Here is a 23,539-nt window from a genome sequence, read left to right on the forward strand (position 1 = left end):
GACTCTTTCGATTCCCCATGTCACCTGACTCACCACAGCTCCCAGCTATCAGACTCCATCAAGGGGCTACTGGAGAATTTGATTGGGTCACTACAAGGATGCTAGAAAGCTGGATAATATACTACATTCAAAATACTACAGCCTCTGAAAAGCTAGGACCTCCACCCACCCTCCTCTTCACACCTGGAGCCTCAAAATAGGAAAAACACAAAGGCAGGAAGAAATTATTAAAATAATTATCAGTCCTTTTTGACTCTCAAGCTCTCTTGAATTAGTCATAGCTGCATCTTGGGTACTTCAGATAGCACCCTGCCCCCCTCCCTGCCTCCCTAACAGTGTTAATTAATCACATTAGCCAATCATGGAGCTCAGAGGAGCACACTGAGGATGGGAAAGAGGCTGCACAGGGGCAGGCTTGCCGCCAGGTATAGGGGAAGGTCCTTGAGTCAAAGGTTGGTGTGAGCCATTGTGCTGAGCCTCCCAGGTCAGACTTCTGGGTGGGAGCGGGTGTGGGTCATGACTCTCAGTAAGTTGATGAACAGCACCCTGGATACCAAGGCCCGGTCAAGCGAATCCCGCCACCATTACAGTCAGGTTATTTTCCAGTTTGCCAGGGACTACTTTTTCATTGGCTGCCATGTCAGGTTTAAATTCCTATGATTGTTTTGCTTTTCCCCAGCTGTGATATGGAAGTAAAGATTCTGCCGTTCTAGTTGGGAGGATAAACTGAGATGGCAGACAGCAAGGGCTTGACATAGTGGCCAGTAATCACTTCATTACAGTAGCTCATTTCCCTCAACTGATCTCTGCACTTTACTGTATTCTCTCTGTACCTGAAAGTTCTGCCCCTTGTCGCTTAATCACCACTCCTTGCCTCCCATACAGTCACTGATTCCACTGCACTGCCTGTCCTTTTACATGAAGCTCTGGTGGTCACTGCTGGACCTTCCTCAAGCCTCTGACATTGTAGTTTGGCCTCAATCATTTTTAGAGCATCATGGGACCTCCCTTGAAGTAGGAGTGTTGAGTTTTGTTTCTCTACAAAGATTGTAGCTTCTCAACTTCAGGAGCTGGGCTCCTTGCTTCTTATGACCCCCATGCCTCCCAAGGCCACTAAAGGAGCAATAGGTTCTTGAGAAAAGACCTGGAGGGCAGACAGGGCGTATGTAGCAATGGAAAGTTACCCAAAGTGGTGAGGAAACCAGCTGGGGTGCTTCTGTCTGGGGATTTCCCTGGAGCATGTTTCATGACTTGTATTAAGCCCCGTGCTTTGTCGAGCTGTAATCCCGCCCCGTTCTCCATTTTTCAAAGAGATTTCTGCACCTGGTACTCATTTTCATCGATAAAAGTGCAATTAGGTGGAGAACATTGGGCTATCAGGTCCTTTAAGGCAGGACGAAGGGCCCCTGACAATGCTTTGAGCTCTAGAAATGACTCGAGGTCTCCGAAACTCCACTGTTACTCCCCAGCCTGCATGAGTTTCAGTGCTATGGGCTTCTTCTTACAGCTTTTCTGTGTAACCTACTCAGGCACGGGATATGTCTGGATCAAGACCAAAAAGTCAGCTGAGAACTACACCGAGGCTGGCACTGCCTTCCCTGGCAACAGCCCGTAGGGTAGTGGTCTGCGGTTAGAGGGGGAGTGAGAACCTCCAAGCCCTTTCCTCTCCCACTTTCCACAGACATTGTGCTGCTGTGTGTCCTGCTGGGTTTATTCCGTTACATCCACAGACAGATGCCTTATTTATAGAACTGGTTCTCGGATGATGTTTGTTGGTGGTTCCTCTTGTTTCTCTACCCAAGCCTATCCATCCTTGAACTCTTCCCTACACAGGAGTAGAAGGAGTCCTAGATATTAGTTTACTGTCTCCCTTTGTAGGAATGGGAGAGACTCTGGGCTAGGGAGGGCCTTGCTGTGAGACCATAAAATATCTACAAGCAATATCAGTTTCTCTTTCCAGATCAATGCCTGTCCTCTGCCTGTACCCTTATGACTCGACATCATCCCACCATTTGTATTTGAATTTATACACACACACACACACACACGCACACACACACACACATTCTGTAACTGGGTGACACAGTTTTGGAAGTTGAAGATTCCCATGGAGAGCTTGTCTGTTGGTTGGAAAGCCAGAAAGTCAGTGTGGATCCAAAGCCCAGGATGCCAGCCCAGGTCTGAAAGGCTGAGAACCGGGCATACCTAGAGTGGAAGAGGAATGCTATTGAGCTCAAGCAGTCGGACAGAGGGGGTGTCCTCTCTTCATTCACTGGGGAGGCAAACGACTTTACACAGTCCTCAGATTCCAATGCTAATCTCTTCCACAATTGCCTTCATAGACACAATCAGAAGAAACGTGTGTCTAGACATCTATCTTGGTACCCTGGGAACCAACCAATGAGTTTAACACAACACATAAGATTAGCGATCCCAATCTTACATCCTTCAATAGGCGGGTGGCCTGTGCTGTGTTAATTGATATTATTTCCTCCCGCAAGCTCCGTGGTAGTATTTCAGTGTATTCTTTATCAGCACCATTAACCTGGAAGCTTCCACCATCATTTCAGGTGCCTTGGAGGCAAAGGCTGTTGTCAGCATCTTCATCTGGATGCTCACTCTATGTCCGTCCCATGGTTACAAGCTTGTGAATGTCTACGGTCCAGTAGGTGGGGGCATAGCTTGATGACCAGGTCATGCATTCTTCTTGTCTGTGCTTAGTTAAGACTTAGGGAAGATAATGTTCCCTGAATGTTCTGCTTGGGTCAACTTAGGGGTCAGGGCTCTCTCTCGCTTTGAAGAAATTGGCTGGACAGGATATGAATGCCCTTGATTTTTGCATAGTCAGGCCACTTGTTTGGGGTCACACTGTGACACATTCATTGCCAAACCTGCCCATTTCACCAGGGCCCCTTGGGATTTTGTCAAGTCAGTCTTTGTCCTTTGTACTTTCTTGCTCAATTTTCAGGCCAGAGGAGTGACCTATGGTGGGGCAAGCAGAGGGTTATGTCATTCATCCTCAGACAGAACACATGAGAATCAGAGGCACCAAACTGTTCCCACACTGACTGGGATAAACCCTTTCAGTAGCCCGCAAAGTTGAGGGGTTCTTGCAAATGTTTAAGTTCCCGCTACTTTGGTTTTATCCCAAGCCCCTCACCTTACTGTGCACCCAGGAGACCACCAGACTTCCTGCTGCCTCCTCCACACTTATTCCCATCACTTGCAAACCCTAGAGGTTCCATGGTCAAAGGACCATGAAAGTTGTTATTTCAGTCCTTGATCCATCGGAGGCCAGGGCTCTCCAGATCTTGGATGGAGGCCAGAGGTGATGCTGTTGGTGGAAAATGCCACTTTCTGGGATACTGCCTTCTGACTCAAGGACTTTGGACATCACCTGGTCCAACCCATGACGTTATTAATAAGAGTGAATCTTAATGGTGATGGCAGAGCTGAGAACAGACAGAGCCACAGACTTTCTGGATTGCCTTAAAAATCTAGAGCCTCCTGAATTTCGCCGTAATGAGTTGGAGTTAAAAGAAAGTGGAATATACTTGCTGCAGGACAGGTGACTCTCTGTGGACCACTTATTTCCCGCATCTCCTCCTTAGGGTCCCAGTCAGAGTCGGGACGTTTCGTGGGGCAGCCCTAGATCCTCCTAGGCTAGAGAATAGTGCTGAGAGGAAAGGAGGACTTGTCTTCACTCCGACACCCGATTTTGCCTTTCCTCGAGGCTCACCTCTCAACAGCTCTGGACTTTATCTTGTTGACGACAGAATGGGGAGAGTTGTGTGAAATCTTTGTCTACTACTCCAAGGTCATCAATGTGATGAAAGCTTCAGTTCTTCAGACAGAAGGGAGGAGGAAGGAATTCTTCAAGAAGAGGACATTGTCCTCATGAGGATGGAGAACCCAGAATACTAAAATCCATAGTAGTTGACTGGTAATGATACTGAGTTATGAACCATAACAGTCAACCTTACACCTTCTTGCCATCTGACACTTCGTTCCTGAGTTTTTCCACTACAGCTGCATGATAGAAGGGCTGAGTTTATCACAGTTTTGCAAAGAGGAAACCGAAATCTAAAATAAGGTTTCCAGTGTCAAGTTAATACGCGGCAGAGTCGAGCGTCACATCTAGGTATCCTGCCTCAAGCTTGTTACTCTAAGTCTCATTGCAGGGTGGGTGGAGTCTCCCTCCTGCCTCCCCAGAGGAAGAGGCTGCATGACCTGCAGAGAGGATGCTGTTTATGAAGCAGGGAAGCATAGGGACAGGGAAGAAAGTTGGAGAGCTCCTGGGGTACAGGAACGGTGAGGATCGGGGGAAACTAATTGCTTACTTGTCTGTTGTCCCCATCAAGTGCTTTCTGCCTCTAGGGCTGCCCTTCCCAGTGTATGTGGGCTTGTAGATGACCTCACTATATCCGGTCATCATTTCTGCAAGGGAACAGGCACAGTTTGGGAGCTGCAATTCTTTATTATTTTTCTCACTTAGCATACAAAGTAATGGGTTCCAACATGGCATCTTCACATACGTGTAACAAAGCACAGGTAAACATTGTTCTCATTTCTTTCCCTCCCTAGCCTCCCCCTTCACACCCTTCCCTGCTTTCAGGGGGTGAAACACCGTTCGTTCTTAAGGACTTCAGTTAGTATAGAATGGGGACAGAGAAAAGGCAAGTGGAGCTGAAGTTCAAGCTCTCGTCTCTCCATTCCCCCAGTCTAGGTCTTGTGATCCCAACACCACTAAAGCATGAAGATATCTTTGATGGACTGGCTCTTTGCAAAGCCCTGGACCTAATACGTACCTTCTACATCACCCCTAAAGAGAGCTTTTACTCTGACTGCATGTGCCGTAGTGACCCATGAAATTGGGCTGCTCCTCCCCCTACCCCAGCTGCCTAGCCGTGTATCATGGTCCCACAAGTCTCTGAGAAATTCTGTTGATGCCTCTGCATTGGAGCCCTCCTACACATCCAGAACCTTGATTGAGGGTGTGATTCAGCTCGGAGTAGCTGGGTTCAGTTTTTGTAAAGAGGTTGCCGTGTATGCACTTTTGCAGACCTCAAAGTCACCAAAACGTGGGGAGCTTAGTGAGCTTTTTGTAATGGTGGCCACACCTCCTCTTCGTAGAGAAGGACTTACACACACCAACACAATTCACGGCGGACTGAGGGACAGCTCATACAAATTGGTGAGGTTGTTCACATACATGTGGACATGCACATGTGTAGACATACATGGGCTCTGTTCTGCTTCCAGAGTTAGGCACTTGTTACCTTCATTCTCTGGGGTCAGAGATACCCGGCTTTGTTCCTAGGCTCTACAATATGGAGCTTCCAGACACCCACAAATGCCCAAGGCTGTATTTACCTGACCATGAGATTTCTCACTACATGGATGCTGGCTCAGTTCAAGCAGGGGAGGATGGGGAGACTTCTGGCTTTGAAGTGAAGAGGGTGAGTGAGGGAAGATAGGGTGGAAAGGCAGAGAAACTATCTTTGTGCCTTGCCCTCTATCAGTCCTCCTTCAGGTCATGGCTATTTCTTTACGTTTATGGTCTTTGCCAAGGTACAGTCCAGGTAGCTGAACAAAAGAAAGTGTGCACTTTAAGGAAGCTGGGATGCTTCTGAAAATCCTTGTATAGAAGTTGCTGCAGCTCATGGATTAGAATGAGAGTAGAAGGCTCCAGAAAGTCAGCTTCTGGCCCCCCATTTCCAGAAACCACATCGTCATTCTGTTTTTTTCTTTTCTTGATGCCTGTGAATTCTGCTTTCTCCCGGGATCAGCATGCTTCTCATCTCTAAGAAGCTTATAGACAACACACCATCACGGCTCTGGAGGGTACTTGCTTTTGGTTCAAGGGTCCAGGAAAGATGAATTCCTGCATACAAGCCCACAGTTCCAAGTCCAAATGATTGGGAGACAGGGACAAACAGTGCAACCTACATCAGGTATCTGTGCTGCAGAAATCACAACCAAGGACCAGTACCATATGGCTTCCCGTGTCACAGTGGGGATGTGTGATAAAGCAATGCTTCAAGTTGAATATCTTGTCCTTCATGGAGACCCCTGGCCCATCCCTGCAGGGGAAGTTCTCCCTAACTCCTCCGGGCACCTTATTTCCTGCTCTGCTTGGCACCTTCTGCTTTCTGCCTTTTGTTTGTGTTGTTTTTGTGAACATCCCGCTTCCTGCCTGTCTGCGAGCTGCTTTGTTCATCCTCCTGTATTGTAGGCTTATGTCAAAGGAGCTGAAAAAATACTTCATAAATACCTGAAGTCAAAATGGCCTCTAAACAAATTTTCAGGAAACTTAAGCAATTCATGAATTATTTTTCTTTCTTTTTTAAATATTTATTTATTTATTATGTATACAATATTTTGTCTACATGTATTCCTGCAGGCCAGAAGAGGGCATCAGACCTTATTACAGATGGTTGTGAGCCACCATGTGGTTGCTGGGAATTGAACTCAGGACCTTTGGAAGAGCAGGCAATGCTCTTAACTACTGAGCCATCCCTCCAGCCCCCTATTTTTCTTAAGTATATTTTCTATCTGCTTATTTATTTTTTAGTGTGTATGTGTGTGTGTGCTGTGTGCACTTGTTCACACGTGCACATGTCCTAACACTATTGAAACAATTGTTGTCACCCATGATTATCCTGCTGACCATTAGAAGCTGTTCTTCCCTTTCACCTGCACTCATGTGTCTCCTGGCTTTCCTTACTCCATGCCTCTCCCTCATACTTTGCAAGATTTGGGAAGCTGGTGTTCTACCGGCCATCCTACCTTCTACATACAGGAAGCAATCTTTTTGTTGAGGATCTGACACTCACCATGACAACAACAACAACAAAACCCCCAAAAACAAAACAACAAAATGTCCTTGCTCCACTCAAGGATATTCCAATCTAGTGATGGAGGCTCTCGGGGAAACAAGGGTTGCTACAAACTGGACTTTATGCTGGGTGCTGAAGATAGAGATGCAAACGTCTCCATCACAGTCCTGGAAGAGCTAAGTTTCCCTGGGCACAGGGAGATGGGGAGATACACTGTTGCACAAGAGTACAGTGCTCTGGATTGCGGGAGAAGTCTTGGAGTGATTTACCAATGGAGGAAACAGGTGGCCAAAGCAGGCTTGACCCAGAGCAGTAACAAGGGACCGTGTGCCAGGACAAGCAGGAGTGTGCCAGGGAGAGGGATGGTATGGGTGTGTGTGTGTGTGTGTGTGTGTGTGTGTGTGTGTATGTCAGAGGGAAGGGGAAAGGAGATAGCATTGCTGATGGTAGGACCCTTCCAGACAGGGTAGTTTATCTTGAAGGAGAGTTTGAGTATGGAAATGGGCTGACATGTTTGGGGCACAAGGACTGTGAGAGAAATTAAGGGGAGATTGGATCTTCCTGACCTTATGTATGAAGCCCAAGAACAATAATAAATAAAAACAAATGTAAATAAATATACATAAACACAGTGGGTGAGTGTCCATAGCTGGCTACTCTGGTGTCAGTCAGCACCAGGGCCAGGCTGAACCTAAAAAAACAACACTCTGGTCGGGACATTTTTCTAGAAAGCTGTATGATGAGACGTTGCTTAGGCTGAGTAATTGCTTCTTATGGCTTTCAGAGAGATGGCAGATAAGACACAGGCAAAATTTTCACTCCCAAATTGCAACCTTCTTCAGAAAGCACTGGGTCTTTTGCCCCCTTGTGAGTTAAATGGAAATTTTTACAAATTGCAATTTAAGAAAGTCTGCTAATGTGTAGTGTGAAGGTCAGCAGACACAGGTTGTCATACTCTATACCTTTGAATTGGAAGCCTGGGATCTTCCAGCTGATGATATGTTGAGGACCAGGCACAGGAGTTTCTAGAGATTGTTCCTGCGAGATGTTCCTCATGGCTCTGCTCTGCATTTCTTAGTGTGCCTGAGGAGGGGTGGAACGGACCCCCTTCCTGGGCCCTTTCCTGCCCACGGTTCCAGATCATTCTCCCTGGTTCCCTCTTTGCTTTCCAGCTGCATCTTCATTCCTTACCCACTTGGTGACCATTCCGCTGGCTCATTCTCCCCTTTTCCATGCCTCTCAAATGTTGCTCACTATTTCAGAGCAGATGCCAAAGACTTTGTCTCTGTTCAGGCATTCCCAGAACTCCTCACAGCCAGGCCCCAGAACCCTCTATGCTATGTGCACTCAAGATTGACTTCTGTTTTTCATCCTATATCATATAATGACCTCCCAGCGTGACCAGTACATGTTCTTTAGCAAGCAGACTGCATGTCTGGAGCTCAGGCCGAGAATGTGATCAACAATATACTCTCTGGTTTCCTGTAGCAAGACTAACATGACGGAGTCTCAAGGATATTCCACTGTTTAGTGGAAAATGGCGCATCAGGACATCTTGTCTACCAGGGCTGGATAAGATGATGATGGCTTTGGGAAGAATTCCAGCAAGCAGAAAAATGGGAAAGGACATTTTGAGTAGAATGCTGAGAGTCAACGGTACAAAGGAAGGGTAGGGGAAGGCAGGGACAAATATGGGGGTGAGGAGGGCAGAAGGGAAAAAGATGGAGGCGGCATGTTAAGAGCTGAGATGTGCTGGCTCCTCTGGTTAGGATGCAAGAGAAAGAAAAGAAAAGTGAGGCTCATGAAATGGTAGTTGGTGATGGAGAGTACCCCCTCTCCTCTTCAGTCCCGTTTGGCCTTGGACTCAACAATCCCCCTGTCTGCCTCCAGAGTGCTGGAATCATAGGCATATGCCATCACACCAGGCGCCGAACCTTGCTTGAGTATACAAGGGAGCTGGGGGTGCCAGGAACTCAGAGCTGGATGCCTTCTACCTCCCTGTCCCGATAGAGGCTTTGACCCAGACCAGAGGCTGTGTGTAGGAGTCCCCATCTTTCAGAATTAGTGATGTGGTTAGAGTAGCAACGTGACTCTCTGTGGACGGAAGAAGGCAGGTCGGATGTGAGAGTCTCCCTCCGTGAGCATGTGTGCGTCATCTGACTCACAGCCTGGATCTTTACTCTCGAAAAACAAGACACTTTTTGTTCCTGTCAGCGTTTTGGCTGGCCCACAACAAAGAGAGTAAGGTGAGTCGGGCTGAGCTGCTGGGGCCCACCGGAGGCTTCCAGGCCTCCTAGGGCAGCCTAGGCTGGGACAGAGCAGAAAAAGCATTCGTCCTCTGAGGACTGACTGAGTACAAAGCACTGCTTACAGGAAATTGCCAGGGGACAGAAGAGTGAGCCATCCTCCACGAGATTTTAAGGTTGTGGAAATCTAGTTCAGGCATCTCTGAGGGAGTGAACTGCAACTTGGATGTACTTTGAAATAACCTGAAACTTAAAAAAAAAACCACAAAATTCAGGCCTTACCCTCATGTACTGATTTACCTTTCTAGGAGTCTGTATAAGGCTCCTTAGGATTTTGGAACTATTAATCCAGCGTCACTCCAGGGGTCTTTGGAACTGGTCACTAATGTGTGTGTGTGTGAGAGAGAGAGAGAGAGAGAGAGAGAGAGAGAGAGAGAGAGAGAGTATCATCCCAGCTCAGACCATTATCACTCTTTCTCTTTTTGCTCATCAGCTTCTCTTCCCTCCCCTCCTGTGCCTTCTCCTCCCCTCCTCGCCCTTCTCCACCATAAAGACCAGAAAACTTCCCTTATCGCTCTCTCTCTCTCTCTCTCTCTCTCTCTCTGGATGGGGGTGGGTGGAAGGAGTTCGAGATAGGGTCTTATTATGTAGCCCTGGCTGTCCTAAAACTCACTCTATAGTCCAGACTGGTCTTGAACGCACAGAGATTCCTTGCCTCTGTCTCCTGAGTGCTGAGATTAGAGGTGTGGACCACTATGCCTGGCCCTTATTTCTCTTTGAAGGGCAACAGTCAAGAGTGTTTAAATATGAGTTGTTGGTCACTAACATTTGCCAAATTTGCAGTTGTTAGCCATAAGATGGAATGTATAAAGGCTATATAGCTCCTAGACCACGAAAGCAGAGTTGGGTGACATCTGTTCAGGTCACAGTGATGAGAGTCTCTGCCCTGGGAGTGGGGGAGGCTGGTGAATTCTGGGGTCTTTTCCAGCACAGACCATTCTTAGCCTCAGTGTTCAGCTTCCCTGGTATAGACCAGGCTGGTCCCAAACTCACAGAAATCCTCCTGCCTCTGTCTCCCAAATGAATACTGGGATTAAAAGCATGTGTGACCATACCCAGTGATTGTTTATTTTTGTCAGTTTTCTGCACTCTTTAAGTTTCCTACCCGGGGTTAACCCCCAGGTTAGGCGCTCTGGAATAATTTGGGTAGTGAAAAGCCGAAAGTAACTAGAAATGGAAGGAATCAGAGTGTCTGAAGTCTCCTTTTGTGCACCATTTGAGTCATAGCTTGCGTCTTTGCTCTCAACAACAAACTTTTATTGATGTCAGCATCTTTCCAGACATAAGGGAAGCCCCGTAAGACGGAGATTTGGTATTGGAACGTGTCTGACCAGAGACGCCTGGGGTATGGGAGATACCAGACAGCACCCCACAAACCCCAGAAGCCTGGGGTATCAGAGACCCCAGACCACACCTCACAACCCCCAGAAGCCTGGGGTATGGGAGACACCAGACCGCACCCCACAAACCTCAGAAGCCTGGGGTATCAGAGACACCAGACAGCACCTCACAAACCCCAGAAGCCTGGGGTATCAGAGATACCAGGCAGCACCCCACAAACTCCAGAAGCCTGGGGTATCAGAGACACCAGACAGCACCCCACAAACTCCAGAAGCCTGGGGTATGGGAGACATCAGATGGCACCCCACAAACCTCAGAAGCCTAGGGTATCAGAGACCCCAAACCACATCTCGCAAACCCCAGAAGCCTGGGGTATGGAAGACGCCAGACAGCACCCCACAAACTCCAGAAGTTTGGGGTATCAGAGACACCAGACCACACCCCACAAACCCTGGTTCATGCAGTTTCCTCAGCTGCTCTTGCCGTGTTTGTTTGGGCTGGTGGAGATGATGAGCTGACTCTGAATTTTCAACTAATATTCTTTTTTGTTTTGTTTTGTTTTGTTTTTGTTTTTTTCGAGACGGGGTTTCTCTGTAGCTTTGGAGCCTGTCCTGGAACTCCCTTTGTAGACCAGGCTGGCCTCGAACTCACAGAGATCCGCCTGCCTCTGCCTCCCGAGTGCTGGGATTAAAGGCGTGCGCCACCAACGCCCGGCCAATCTAATATTCTTTATTGGTTCAGGTTCTGAAGTTCAAGTTCTCTGATACAGTAGCTGTGCCTTTCAGGGAATGAGGGGAACTGTGCGGGCAGTGATGGGATCTGAAAGGAATACTCCTGGGAGGAAGAACCCGTTGCCCCATCTCTTCCATGTCATAGTCCTTCAGAGTTCCACTTGCTCCTTGGATAATGGCCATTCAAGCATGAAGTGACCTGCCCGCTGTTGTATGGTTCAGATCTGCAGCATGTGGACTGGCGTGTGTGTGTGTGTGTGTGTGTGTGTACGTACATGGATACACAAATACTACAGTGTGAGTGTATAGGTCAGAAAACAACTTGAAGTCGGGTGGTAGTGGTGCACACCTTTAATCCCAGCACTTGGGAGGCAGAGACAGGTGGATCTCCGTGAGTTCGAGGACAGCTTGGGCTACAGAGTGAGTTTCAGCCTGGGCTACAGAGTGAGTTCCAGGACAGGCTCCAAAGCTACAGAGAAATGCTGGAAGAAGCTGGTTCTCTCCCTTTTCCTATGTGAGTCCCTAAGATCAAACTCAGGCTTGGTGGCAAATGCTTTTATCCACTGAACCATCTCACCAGCCCAACATGGTCTTTCTAAAACCTATTACCTGAGATTTGCAACAAAAATGTCAACTTTTTTCCTGTCAGCAGGTGGGCTGGCCTGTGTGTCTGTACAATTCATGCAGTTCTTTATCAGGTACATATTTCCGATTACTCTCAGTTAATAGCATTAGGTGTGTGTGTGTGTGTGTGAGAGAGAGAGAGAGAGAGAGAGAGAGAGAGAGAGAGAGAGAGAGACAGAGACAGAGACAGACAGAGAGAGAGACAGAGAGACAGAGACAGAGAGTGTGTTTATCTTCCCAAGGAGAATTTCAGCACATTCTTATCTGACGGCTTCCCTGTGTATTTTTTCTTGAACGGCAGCTTGTATCAGACATTGGTCTAGGTCTCCTGCATTTATTATAGCTTTTCTTTATTCTCTAGAATTTTACAGGTTTACAATGAGATGTTATCTTTATTCAATTAACTGCCATTTCCTATCTCCAACTCCTGCCATAGCCTTTCCCAACACCACTACTTACTCCTCTCCTCCTCCTGCTTCTACTCACTAAGTCCAATCCGTACTGCCCATGTTGCCTGGGTGTGGAGTCTTCACCTGAGCACTGGAAGTCTATCAGTGGTCATATACTAAGGAAGCGATTCTTTCTCCCCTAGCAGCTATCTGTTACCAGTAACTCCTTAGCGAGGGCTGGGTCCTTGAGAGCACCTCCTCCATCTGCGGTGGAATTTTTATTTGGTCTTATATAATGATAACTACTTTTATAAGGTCTTGAATAACTACTGCTCTAAGTTCATGAGTGCAATCACCATGTCACAGCCAGGAGGCAGCATTTCACGGCCACCCTCCCCATCTTTGGCTCTTAAATTTTTTCCACCTCCTTTTTCACAATATTCTCTGAACCCTAGTGAGATATAGGGAGGTCGATATAGGTGTCCTATGAAGACTTATTCTCAGTACTTTGATCAATTACACATCTGTGCATTGATTGTTGCCCACCTCAGAAAGAAGCTCCTGTTACCCATGTTGAGAGCATCCAGACCTGTTGGGCATAAACAAATATTTGCAATAAATTTGACAATATGACCAATGATAAAAATAGTAATTTCAGGCTCTCCCCATAGTCCTGCTTGACCAAGATTATAGTACTATGTGTAAAATTCCTTTCTGTGAGTCAGGCCTCAAATCCAATCTGAAAGTGGCTAATTTCCCCCAAGACAGTCATGCTACTATTGTATCAGGGGATATAACTTGCCTGGCATCTTGGTATTGTAGCAGGCTGGTCTTGTGCTGGGTTTGGTCACAGATAGACCCTTTCTTCCCTAGCTGGCTGCACAGTACCTGCTGTGCTGCGAGAACTAGTCAGCAGGAAGTTGGAGATTGTCTGCTCCATGTCCTGCTGCCAAAGTGTGCTGTGTCTTCAGTGATGAAACCTTGCTAGGTTTTCTTTATATGTGTGTAGATCTCAGGTAAAAGGTTTAGAAAGACCATGTGGGGCTGGTGAGATGACCCAGAGAATGAAGGCACTTGCCACCAAGCCTGAGTTTGATCTTGGAAACTCACACGGTGTAGGGAAAGAACCAACTTCTTCAAGTTGTTTTCTGACATATCTACCCATGCCATAGCATTTGTGTATTCATGAGTACACACATACACACACACACACACACACACACACGCACGCATGCACGCACGCACGTACCCACACACACACACCAAGTAAAATGTGACAAAAGAAAATGCCAACTAAGAGGTGTTAATATGATTAAGGAAATCATTTATCAGGAAAAGGAATGACACCTTCTTATTTTTGTTTATCTGAAAGTGTCATATACTGCCATATACTGGGAACTTTTTACTTGTGTGACTAGAAAATAATACATTACAAAAGTGACAGATCAAGCAGGAGAAAATATTATCAGGTCAAAGTGAGTTAACATTTAAAATGAGGTCATGACTCACAAATGGACACGGGAGAAAACCGACGTCATGAGTGAAAAATAAACTAAAGATAGAGTTCCTAGAATCCTAAGTCAAAAGATGATAAAGAAATGAGAATGAAATACTAGAACAAATGTGAGTGACAGATATCAAAGAGACACCCCACAAATGACGATTCCTAAAATTAATTTGCAGAATTACGTGAATCAAAAAACTTTATGCAGAAAATGTATTCACTTGGAGAAAAATCTTCATAAAGAAATGAATGTTTCTCTCTCTCTCGGAACTGGCTTGTGTATAACCCAAACTAGTTGGTAGACAAAAACAAAGTTTAAGGGGTCATCAGAAACCTGCCTTTCAATCTCTTGCTTCCCTGCTGGATTGACCAGCTTCATACTTGGGTAGCAGATTCCTACAGGGAGCCAGTGTCTCCAGGTTCATGCTCTTTGTTTGTTTGTTTGTTTGTTTTGAGACAGGGTTTCTCTGTCTCTTTGGGACTAGCTCTTGTAGATCAGGCTGGCTTCAAACTCACAGGAATCCTCCTGCCTCGGCCTCCCAAGTGCTGGGATTAAAGGCGTGCGCCACCACCACCCAGCAGGTTCGTGGTCTTTTAGCTCCAGAGGGGAATAGAGACTTTTTGTTCTACTTACCTGAATCCTGTGTTAATCGCCATCGGCTGTTCCGGTTTCATTTTTGTTGGTATTGTGAGACCTCAATAAAAGGCAGTGTAGGGAGGAAACAGCTTATTTCAGCTCACGGTTCTAGGTTCCAGCCTTGGTGGGAAAGTCACGGCAGCAGGAATTTAAAGTAGCAGGTCACATCACACACATAGTCACGAGCAGAGGAAAATGAATGGATACACGCCCCTTTGCTTGTTTGTACCCAGTTTGAGTCCTCTATTCTTACACAGTTCAGGGCCCCTACCTAAGGAATGATGCTGCCCAGAGTCGTCTGGGTCTTCCCGCACCAATTGACGAAGACAATACTTCACAGTATGTTCAGAGGCAGACCTAATGTAGACAATCCTTTACTCAGACTCTCTTGCCACGTAATCTAAGTTGTGTCAAATTGACAATCACAGCCGATCGCCAGTGACCTCCACCAGCCACGCCTCAGCCCCGTATCAGTCTATGTGACTGAGAAGGACTGTTGCCACCAATGCACTGGCAACCGGCATGAGGAGTGGGTTAGCTCTATCCATGCCCAAGTGGGCCGTGAGTCAGGAGAAATGGCTTCTTAGAGAAAAGTGAGCCCAGAAGGAAGGAGAATGGCTGCTGGGTGGCCAGATAACAGCATGTGGGGCAGGTTAATAAGATCTACTTTTAGACCTATCCAGGTAGGACTTTTAAATTGAAAAGATTAAAAAAGTAAGCCTATAAAGTTTGTAGGTATATAAAGTTTATAGGTATATATACTTTTTGCATTTATTTATTTATTTTTATATTCCAACTGTAATTTCCCCTCCCTCCTCTCTTCCTAGTCCCTCTTCCCTTCCTCCCCTCCCACCCATCCTCCATCCTCTCATCTTCTTCTGTTTCTGTTCTGAAAAAGGCGGGCTTCCCATGGTTATCAACCAGCCACGGTATATCAAGTTGCTGTGATACTAGGCTCCTCCTCTTCCGTTATGACTGGAGGAGGCAGCCCAGTAGAGAAAAGGTCCCAAAGGCAGCCCAAAGAGTCAGAGTTGGCCCCCGACCCCACTGTTAGTAGTCGCACAAGAAGACCAAGCTACATAACTGTCACATCCTTCCCCACTCTTCCTCAGGCTTCCCTGAGCTCTGTCTAATGTCTGGCTGTGGGTCTCTGCATCTGTTGCCATCAGTTACTATGAGTACAGCAGAGAATCCACTAGGGATCATTCATTGACTTTTTCCAGTCTTGTTTGGTTCTATTCTAGGTCTCTGGGCTATCCAACCTCGGGGTCCTGGCCCTCCAGGCAGTGTTAGAGGTGAGCTCCCTCTTAGGTGTGGGTCTCAAGCTGGGGGCAGTCATGGGTTGACCACTCCCACAATCTCTGCGCCATCTTTGCCCCAGCACATCTTGTAGGCAGGGCAAATTGTAGGTCAGAGGTCTTGTGGCTGGGCTGATGTCTCAATCCCTTTGTTGGAAGGCTTGTTTGGTTACAGGAGATGACTGGTTCAGGATCCATATCCCCCATCGCCAGGAGTCTTAGCGAGGCTCACGCTCGTAGAGTCCTGGGAGTCCCTTTGTACTAGGTTTCTAACTCATCCCGCAGATGACCACCCTGACTCTCTGCCTCCATCCTCCCCCAACTTGATCTCTCCTGTTCCTATCCCCAACCTCAATCCAGACACAACACCTCCATCTATAGTGATGTCTATTCTACTTCCCCTTCACAGTGAGATTCATGTGTCCCCCACTTGAACCCTCCCAGTTACTTAGCTTCTCTGGGTCTGTAGACTATAGCTTGATTATCCTTTGCTTTATAGCTAATATCCACTTATAAGTGAATACATAGCATGTTTATCTTTCTGTGTCTGGGTTACCTTACTCACGGTAATCTTTTCTAGATCCATCCATTTGTCAGTAAATTTCCTGATGTCATTGTTTTTAACAGCTGAGTAATACTCCATTGTGTAAATGTACTATATTTTCTTTATCTATTTTTCAGTTTAGGGGCATCTAGGTTATTTCTAGATTTTTCTGGGTATTATGAATAATGCTGCTGTGAACATAGTTGAACAAGCATCCCTGTGGTATGGTGGAGCATCCTTTGGGTACATACCCCGTAGTGGTATAGCAGGGTCTTGAGGAAGATCTATTCCCAGTTTTCTGAGAGACTCTTATATTGATTCCCAAAGTGATTGCATGGTTTGTATTCCTATCAGCAACGAAGGAGTCGTCCCCTTACTCCATTAAAGCTTAAATTCATGTGTGTGTGGGAGGGGGTGGTGGTAACAAGCATGTTTCAGATTCTCCCCCACTTTTGAGTTGCACAATAAAAATAAATAACCCAGAATTCTATATGTAGGCAAATTGTCGTGTATAATATATGTACTCAGGAAGTATGAGTTTCAGAACTGTCCTTGAGCAAATCTGGGACAAACTGTGCTCATGAATAATAAGACTAAATCAGGTATGCATCTTCTGGTTATTGGCCACAGTCTGGTCACATGGCCGCTTATCTTTCTGAGTTATCAGTTCTTTCTGAGTGTGCCAAGTCCTTATCCTTACCACTACTGCTCACGCTGTTTACCACATCTGGAACTCTCTTCAGTCCTCTCTGGCTGTGTCTTCTTTATCTTGTACCTTACTCATCTTTTCTGCCCAAGTGTGAACTGGCCCCATGTTATAAAAATAGGCTCCATCTGTACTCTCGGGGCGACTTTACTCCAGGCCACTCATCACTATTGTTAACAAACACACACACACACACACACACACACACACACACACACACTGTATGTGTCCACTTGTGTTACATGAATGTGGAGGCCAGGAGTGAATTTGTTCTGGCCTCTTCTGAACTCCTAGGTTTTAGCTCTATGTGTGGCATATCATGAAGCTCGAGAAATTGAATTAACCATAACTTACAAGGCGAAAGGCAAATATATAGTCTATTTAAGGCATGGGCCATAACATTAAAAAGTCATAGGGCAAATTTGAAATCTCCCAACTAAATGAAAACAAAACAAAACAAAACAACCAAAACAGCATGTTGTACTTCCGGTTGCTGACCACGCCTACAAATTGGTGTCTGGTGTGGTCCAGGAACTGAGCGTGGCTCAGCTGTGTCTGTAGAGTGCCTATAGCCTCAAGGAAAGGGTGGAGTCAGTGGATTAGAGCGGGGTTTCAGAGCAATTGTCAGCATGCGTGATGGGGAAAGTTAAGTGAGCAGGGCTCTTATACTGGGATGGGGTAAACAGAGAGGCTGGAAAGGGGCCACCAAGACCTCGTCTGTGTTTCCGGGGCTGTCCAGCAGGCTGAGGATATTGCCATGGAGACAGCTTTGGCCTGGGAGGGTACGCGCACCTGGGTGGCAGGTACATTTGTCCACCACTGACACAAACTCCCGCAGGTGTACGAGGAAAAAGCTTCTGAGTCATCCCGCCTATGGGTAACAAGGACCTCTTGTGGCACAACCAAGAAAGGGCCGATTGATTCAGCAAAGAGGCTTGCGGGGTGGGAGCAGTGCAAGAAAGAATGGCCAAGGTGGGGGGCCAAGAATGTGTGTGTGGGGTGCATGAGGTGTACTGCTCCCAGTGATCACAGGAGTGTAGGGGGAGCAAGTAAGGATGCCCTTCGTCCTTGGAACCGTCTGTCTGTGTTTTAATACAGATGTCCCCCGAGGCAGCCTGCCCACAGACTGGGACATTCAGGATGGAAACGATTTCTGGTCTTTTGCCACTACTGTTATTAAATACAGTATGCTGCAGTAGCTCACGCTGAGGTTTAAACGTCAGGTGCACACGCTAGTAGTCACAATTCTCTTGAAGGACAGATAATATAATGACATATTAAGGCTTTCAACACTAGACTTGAATATCTCCTCTGGACCTGGCCTCAATTCAAACTCCAGAGTAGCTGTTTGTTCCCATCATCTTCCTGTCACTGCTGCTCCAGGGGGTACTTCCGGAGGCATACATTCTTTTGGCTTATAATTTTTTTAAAAGAAGGAAAACATAAAAAGATGGCACAAAGTCTTCGATGTAAAATTATTATTAAACCACATTTTTATAAAAATATAATATAAAACAGCAAAAATCCCCTTCTATAACACGGCTAGATCCCTTCAGGAGGAACTGATAATTTACGCAAAGTTTAAAACGTACATATAAAGGACGTTTGATACATTTCTTGACATAAGCATCCTCCAGGCCCAGACCAAAGGTCTGAGGTGTCAGGTCAGCTTGGTAAGTCAGTTGGTTGGAGCACTGCACACCACCTTAAAAAATGTTTTCAGAGCATGTCACCTTAGAAAAAAGATTTTTCAGAGTATCACTGAATCTTTTGGAGTCTTTTATGAATTCCTTTGGTGTTCAAGTGCCGTGTGGTTCAGGTCTTGACCTTTTCTTTTCTTTTTCCGTCTTGCACAGACATTATCCTCTGTATCACCGTTCTTTTGTTGTGCTAGCCACACCTTGGTTGTTGCAGAACCCTCACTCAGCCACTCACCTCGTCTGCGATCTTTTTTATAAAATGAAAAACTTAACTGTGTGAATGTACGCATGTGGGTATGTGCGCATGCGTGTGCGTGCCTGAGGAGTCCAGAAGGCATCAGATCCCCTGACATGGAGTTACAGGTAGTAGGGAGCCACCCGGTGTGGGTGCTGGGAATTGAACATGGGTCCTCTGCAAGAGCAGCACATGTTCTTACTGGATGACCCATCTCTCCGGCCTCTACACTGGGATCTTACTGGTAATTTTAAAGGGTGCTTGCGCCTTTTCACGTAGGTCCTAGAATTCTGGCTCTCGTTCAATCGTGGACTCTTCTATATTATCCTCCGGTGTTTGAGAAATTAGCTGTAAAACTTCTACACTTTTTGTCTCAAGGTTTCCTGATAATGTCTTTTGTGAGCTCTTTTTTCATACTTAATGTGAGACACTCAGTGTCTAAGCGGCAGACAAAAGTTCTCATTGTAGCTTTCTGAAACATGGGGAGGTGACCGCACAGATAGGCATAGATGCCATGGGCGTGGTCTCAGGTGTGGTCGTCATGTCTTTCTTTGTCATCTGCTCCAAAGCCAACAACAGAGGGAAGGAGTTCTGAAAAGCCAAGGGGTCTTCATTATTGGCACACTCCTTCTCTGCAGGTGTGTTAAAGGACGGGGCACACGATGCACCCTGACCGGCAACTGAGGCACAGAACTCATTTTCCACCCCTGGGGCTCTCTTTACCGCCCAGATCAGTTCACTATGTAACACCGGAAGTCAGGGAGTGGGGGATTCGTTTGCTACCTTGAGACTGTGGTGTCATCTGAGAGACAAAGATGATAATTCATGATAATCCCCCAGTCTTCATGGGTGACCTCACAGGTGAGCTTTTGTTGTCTGTCTGGGACCTCGGTGAGTCTGGGTGGGTACGAGGCAGTGGTCCTAGTCTCCAGGCCTTAGGTGACTCCTCACTTTAGCCTTCAAGGTGGATTCTGTTGGCTAACCGAAAGCGATATCCTCTGTCCAGCCTGCAACTCTGGCAGAGACTTTACAATATGGCCGTATCCTTCACCTAGTCTCTGAGGAAGACTGCACCGCTTGCATCCTAACCTCTGAGCATCCATCCAGCTTTAGGAGACTCACCAGAGAAAGTACTTGCAAAAGGTGGTGAAATAAAAATATCTGACCCTTGTATTTATTGAAGCACCAGTTGCAATAGCCAAAACGTGGAGACAGCACACTGGGGGGTGAATATACAAGCAGAAGTTTATACACACGTATGCATATGTGTATATGCGTGTATAACAAAAAATGGCTTAGCTTCTGAAAAGAAGGGAGCACTGCTATTTGCTACAGCGTTAATGGACAGCATGTTAAGCTTTAAAAAGTGGGTAAAGAAAACGTGTTGCAGAGTCCCAATTATGTGTGCGATATCAGAGATCAAGTACACAGAGGCAGAATGGCTGCCATGCAGAGTGGGTAGGAAGTGGAGCGATGCAGGTCAAAGGTTATAAGGTAGCAGATATCTAGGAAGAACAAGTTGAGAGAGCTGATGCTCAATGTAAGGACAGATGTTAATAAAATAGTTGTTTTTTGTTTAATAAGCAGATTTTAGCTATTTTATCACACAAAGTAACTGCGTGAAATGACAGTCATGTAACCTATTCATATATATACACAGCACACACTCCTAAGTACCTTGAGAAAATGAGGCTCAATGGCCACTAGATGGCTATGCATCACATGAAATTGACTTCAAGAAGTCATTGTTTTTCACTGCTGAGTAATACTCTAATATGTATATACTCCATACTTTCTTCATCCATTCTTCCATTGAAGGGCATCTAGGTTGTTTCCAGGTTCTGGCTATTACAAACAATGCTGCTATGAACATAGTTGAGCATATACTTTTGTTGTATGATAGTGCATCTCTTGGGTATATTCCCAAGAGTGGTATTGCTGGGTCCAGGGGTAGGTGGATCCCGAATTTCCTGAGAAACCACCATACTGCTTTCCAAAGTGGTTGCACAAGTTTCCATTCCCACCAGCAATGGATGAGTGTACCCCTTACTCCACAACCTCTCCAGTTGCCTTTCTGTCTTAGTGACAGTGCCCTTTGCTTTACAGAAGCTTCTCAGTTTCAGGAGGTCCCATTTATTCAATGTTGCCCTTAATGTCTGTGCGGCTGGGGTCGTGCGTAGATGAAATTGACTGCAAAGGGGAACAGTTAGAGTTGTGGGAAGGGATGAGGACACTGGTGGGCTAAGGGAGGTGACAAATGCATTTCCATTAAGTGACTGTCTTCAGCTACACGGAAGTGGGCAGGAACTCAGGATCACTGGTGGGGCGCGTGACTGGACTCCGCTATAGCAGGTGCAGAGTCAACCAAGCCCCTTCATCTTACAACAGCGTTACCTGGGCAGCTGCGCTCCAGAGAGGGGCTTCTAGTTTTTCCTTAGCCCCATCTTAGCCTTTCACAGTTGCCACTGGCTTCATAATTCAGGTCAGATTGCAGCATCCTCTGCAGTTTGGGGAGCAACAGCCAAAATGGGCCCAGGAGAAAATAGTCTAAATCCCAAAGAAGATCATACTGATGAACGCAGATGGAATCCTGGGAAGATGTGCGGCATAGACTTAAATGACGCTAGCTCAAGAAGAGCAGAAGGAAGATCAGAGCGAATTATTCTGTGCATTTATTAGGAACTGTGGGCCCGCTGCGTTATTAACAACTACAAATGGTCGCAAGCAATTCCTGGTTGACTGACTGAACGCTGTGTTCAGTGGTGTGTTTGCTCAGAGGCTAGATTACCCATTATCCTATGAAGAAGGGATTGATGAGGTGACCCACATGAGATCTGTATACCCATCCCCAAACATGTCTCCCAGAATGCCCAGAGGATGCTTTCCTCATTAAGACATTGAGAAGGATGTCCCTGAAGGTACGCTTACATCTCTGAAGGATACTGTGGTAGCTCTAAGCCAGGGAGGGTAGGGACACACACCTTCATTGAGCTGGCTCTCTGGTTTCAACAGTAATGATGGTATTGCAGAGACTAAATGCTATCACTCAGCTCTCAAGGTGATACTAACCACACACAGCAGAAGGAACCTGCCAATAGTCTCACTGGTTTGAAACATTAGGATCTTTAGTTGGGATGAATTGATCATGGCACACAGATGAATGACAGAGGTTGAGAGCTTGCTAAAATGTTGCTTGCTCTATATAAAACAGTGCTCCTCAAAGAGTGGGTGGTGATCCCTTTTGGAGGTCTAACTACCCTTTTACACGGGTCACCTAAGACCATCGGAAAACAAATATTCACATTACGCTCACAACAGTAGCAACATTACAGTTATGAGGTAGCATAAAAAATAAAGTTATGGTTGGAGTCACCACACATAAAGAATTGTATTCAAAGGTCGCAGGATGAGGAACGCTGAGAGCTACGGATATAAAAGGTCTTGTCAAGCAAAGGGACTTGCGTTGCTTCTCACCTTCTTCCCAGGCCTATAGTCCTCATGACTGAAAGGGAACAAGTGGCCTGTATGGGTTTCAGTGGCATCTTTCCTTAGCCATTTGTGTGCTTGCTCAAAGACCCTGTGTGTAAGTAGCCACACTCACAGGGATCAGGGATACACACGGTCTCAGCAATATAGACTTACCCTAACTGGTCCTTTTCTGACTATAAATACAGCCTGACTTGTCAACTGAACTAAATCTGACATATTTCCTAAGGAAGTCAGCTTTCAGAGCCTAAGGTTCATTACAACATTCCACCAGGGAGGGGAACGCGTGTTTTTCTTAACTGCAGTACACATGTATTCTGACTCTACAATTGCTTCCCTGCCTAAAATTCCTCAGCCAGCATCACCATCTGTGATTACAAAATATGGTGTCCTCTAGATACCACTCCTGATCGAGACAGTCATTTCAAAGGAAGTGAATAACGGGCTCACACCCATGGATTAATTAGTACAAGCACATACCCTAACCAGAAGCAACTGGCTTACTGGGAATTTGTAGCGGCCTACTGAAGATTCAGCTGGGATGTGAACTAGGAAATTACACCCTGAAAGGATAGGGCCTTACATCAAAGGTGTCAGTGGTCTTTGAATCATAAATAATTACGTGGTTTCCATGACTACACTGCTGTGGGCTTCAGGGGCAGAAGGAAGCTGGTTCTTCACTCAGCGTTATGGCCTACTCACAGAATTTTACTTTCCCTCTGAACATTTTTTGGTTTGGGCTGGGAGACTCGATGCCTAAGGAACAAAAGCCTCTACCAGAAAACATACTGATGTCACTGATTTGGAAAAGATTTCCATTTGGTCATTTTGGGCTTCTCACATCACTGAAATAGACAGACAGAAGAGTAAGCCTCTGGCTGTGATAATTGGTCTTCATTGCCGAAGGGAACGGGTGCCACACCGTGGGAGGAGTACATCTAGAACCCAGGTGGATTTCCTGGGGTATCTTTTAGGAATCCATAAGCAATAGTAAAAGTTAACAGAAGACAAATAATTTCCCCAGCCTCTGGCTAACGTGCAACCACAGGTGAAGCAGAGCCTGCACGGAAGATATCACCCCACCATATAAACCCTACCATCTGAGGACTGAAGACCAAGGCCACTGCAAATAGCTAGAGGAAGGAGGGAGTTATAAACGTTCATTATGGCTGCATGGCCAGTCACTTGGAGTGTGTGTA

This window comes from Chionomys nivalis, chromosome 5 (assembly GCF_950005125.1).
Source record: "Chionomys nivalis chromosome 5, mChiNiv1.1, whole genome shotgun sequence".
Lineage (NCBI taxonomy): Eukaryota > Metazoa > Chordata > Mammalia > Rodentia > Cricetidae > Chionomys > Chionomys nivalis.